We start from the raw sequence: 3,728 nt of genomic DNA, 5'->3' as shown, positions 1-3,728 counted from the left end.
AAGGCTCTGGAGCTGGGGGTAGGAACAATGGAGTACTTTTCTCTGATTGATACCCCTAATAAGGTAGGCATTCGAGGTGGGGTGGAGAGTTATAGACTGGGTTGTAGCTTTTGATCTTCTCCAGTTGCTTCTCCCAAAGTGGTACAAACTGGGATTAAGGTGGTCCATGACCCAATATTCTCAATGTGCTTCACCCAAGATAGACACTCCATCCCACAAGTGGGAACAGGGCAGAAAAACTGAACCCTCACTTTTTTTTTTTTTTTTTTGCAAAAAAAAAAAAGGCTACATCTTTATTGAAATAAAATAATCCAGTGAGTGGGTCTGAGAAAGCACAAATCAGTTGGTTAGGGCAATAAGAGCCTCTACCACGTTGCCCATGTGTTCCCTCAAGCTCCGTTCTGCTGCTGCTCTTGAGATCTCCATCTCTGTCATTATCAGCTCCAGATCTTCCTTCTTAATGGTGACTTTGGCCAGTTCCTTCTCCCGCTCCTGTTTGGCTTTCTGCTCCCGGGACCGTCTGTCTCCAATCACGGACATGGCCGTCTCCAGATTGGAACTCTGGATCTCCTTCTCCTCTGCGTAGTCGGTGACTCTCTCCAGGTCCACTGCACGGCTGTCATGCTTCCGTGGCTTCTCGGGAGGCCGCTCCGGGCCGCTGGTCTCAGTCTCCAACTCCAGCTCCACATCCCCCTCGGTAGCCATATCGATCCCCTGAACCCTCACCTTTTAACTGTACTTGCCTGGACTATAGTCTCTGCAACACATAACTGGAGCATGATGAAAACTGTTGATGTCCTGCCTCTCCTGGAAAGATACCATAGCCCTTCAACTAGAAGCTGTTGGAAAGGGAGTCCCATGCTCTTGACTACACACATCTGGAGTGGAGCTCTCATCACTCTAAGCTGGGATGTGGGATGGAGGGAGTGGGCCATAGTTCAAACACCACAGACTCACTGCTCTTACAAAGTTTTAGTAGGTTTTCCCAATTAAATATTTCTTCATTTGTTGTGTCCTTAGGACCATTTCTGGGGACTTTAAATTGCCATTCTTTATAATTTTCACCAGCTTTATTTGGAAGTTGGTCTGTATTATTCCTCAGGCTGGTATACCAGAAGTCCATCTATCAGGGCTTTTTAAAACTGATCTCCCAAGCTCTCTTGGAGATCTTATGGGAGAGAGAAGGTTCCTACACTGATTCTATTCTCAGAAGCTCTAACATAGCCTAATACTTCATTTGAACCCAGTTTTGCATGTTCCCCAATAGTCGTTTGTTTTAAGGAATATAGGAGAAGTGAAAGGAAAAGAGGCCACCCTTATTCATGCCACCATGTTTCAGAAGCATGTTCTCCCATTCTTCTCTGTCATAGCTTCACTGTGCAGAAGAACAAAACACGCAACAATTTATTACGTGAGCAAATTTTTCCAAAAATATTTTGTTCACTCTATTAAAATTGGCACCATGATAAGGAATAAAATCCAACTCATTATCTTCAGACCGTAAGTCTAATTCTATGAAAATCTTCCATGATGCACATATTCTGCATGAATAATTTCATGGTTCTTTCACTTTGACCTTTGGCTATATTAAACAAAGCAATCATAAGATTTACAAATGAGAAATGTAAGAAATATATACTGATTCAAGTTTAAAATATATGACATTTCATAATAAAAATGAATGTTTTGCTAATTTGATCTCAAAAATGTATTGATTAAAAGTATTTTATAAATAAGAAGTATAGGAAAATCTAATTAATACATGTCTGAAATAAAGATGTTCATAACAATGAACTCTAGATCATACATGTTAATGCATCTTAGAGAATTCTTCAATACACTTAGTAATTGGGTCTCATTGTTACAAACATTTTAAATGATATTTTCCATAATTGTTTGTAAAAACATTTATATTTGCCATTTAAAGCATTTTTCATTGTCTTTATGTAGGTAAATTTAAAGTACTTTTCATGCACTCTATTTTGTTCATCTTCAGTGTCTTTTTTTTTTAAGATTCTATTTATTTATTTGAGAGAGAGAATGAGAGAGAGAACATGAGAAGAGGGAGGGTCAGAGGGAGAAGCAGACTCCCTGCCGAGCAGGGAGCCCAATGTGGGACTCAATCCTGGGACTCCAGGATCATGACCTGAGCCGAAAGCAGTCACTCAACCAACTGAGCCACCCAGGCACCCCATCTTCAGTGTCTTAATCATTGATGTTGATGGTGTGTTTTTTTTTTTTTTCTTTCTATCAGAAGTGTGGATTTGGTCATGGACCTAACATGAATACTAGAACTAAATAGAAGTGCATTGGTAAATATATGTGACTAAATGAATTTAAAAAAAAAACAACATATCTGATATCAGAGTTAAGATGGCTTAAATCCCAATGCTGACCCAATGCTGAACAGAAATAGAGTGTAGTTAACCTACTCAGTTAATTCTCACAGACATTATTCTGTTTCTGAACCAACCCACATTCTACCAAGGCACGGGGGAGAAATTCAATGTGATAATTCTATAGTAGCTAAAAAACAGGAAAGATTCTTGTTCCTCTGAGATTCATGTGAACAGTAGGATCAAGTGAGGTGTTATTCAGTTTTTGGGAAGCAAGAGAATCCAATGGGATTCTGCTTCCTCTTCAAGGTAGGCTTCTGAGCTCAGCTTTGGCCAAAGATAAAAAAGCCAGCATGAGAGCAGTGACAGGTACCCCTCCCTGGCTGTGTGGTGTTGAGATAAAGTTCATTTATAAAGAAAATCCATCTTGAAAGCAATAGACACAAGAAATTGTAAAAGTATTTAGATGTAATACATTGTTTGATTTGGGAATATCTAGAGTTAAGATCAAGTTTTCCAGGTGAGGGAAAGATGTCCCAGGGCTGTTAAGTGACAAGTTCAAAGTGATACAGCAAGTATCCAAAACTCAAAGGAGAATCTCAGGTTTCTGGATGCCTACCCCGCATCATTGTTATAAACTCACGTGGCCTCATTTCATACTTTGCTTTTGGTAGATTATTTTGGATTTGTTCTGCTGGTATTTAAATAGTCATTGCATTTACTAATTTCACAGTACTTTGAAGTTCTTTTTATAGGTTGTCATGTTGAATTTGTGTTACTTTGGTGGATGTAGATCATATACTCTCACATATACCTACACTCAGAGACAACAAGGCTGAAATGTACTGTCTTACTCTTGAATAAGAACATGACAGCAACACTGAGAATTGCTATATTGCTGTTGTAAAAGGAAGTGTGACATTATGGTTGTCATATGTGTACAATCACATGTATTGATCTTATCTTTAGAGAGAAGATGTGCTTCTTGAAAGATACATATATCTAGAACACTTTTATGCCCCCCAATGAAATCAATACCAGCCTGCAGTTTGAAAGTTCCTCACCCTGATATTCTAGTGTCATCTCTAATTTTTTAATTTTTTTTAATTTTTTTTATTCTTATGTTAATCCCCATACATTACATCATTAGTTTTAGATGAAGTGTTCCATGATTCATTGCCTGTGCATAACACCCAGTACTTCATGCAGAATGTGCCCTCCTCAATACCCACCACCAGGCCAACCCATCCTCCCACCCTCCTCCCCTCTAGAACCCTCAGTTTGTTTTTCAGAGTCCATCGTCTCTCATGGTTCGTCTACCCCTCCGATGTCGCCCGCTTCATTCTTCCCCTCCCACTACCTTCTTCTTCTTCTTTTTTTTTTTCTCAACAT

At 39.3% G+C, this 3,728-nt stretch overlaps 1 pseudogene; it reads right to left on the bottom strand.

Moving 5' to 3' along the window:
* Window positions 1-279: 279 nt before the first annotated feature.
* LOC102727178 (huntingtin-interacting protein K pseudogene) lies at window positions 280-709 on the bottom strand (annotated as a pseudogene).
* Window positions 710-3,728: the final 3,019 nt, after the last annotated feature.

Source organism: Leptonychotes weddellii, chromosome 9 (assembly GCF_054177405.1).
Source record: "Leptonychotes weddellii isolate Sample4059 chromosome 9, ASM5417740v2, whole genome shotgun sequence".
In the NCBI taxonomy this organism is placed as follows: Eukaryota; Metazoa; Chordata; class Mammalia; order Carnivora; family Phocidae; genus Leptonychotes; species Leptonychotes weddellii.
The sequence above is the reverse complement of the archived record's forward strand: the minus strand, read 5'-3'. Positions and strand labels throughout refer to the sequence as shown.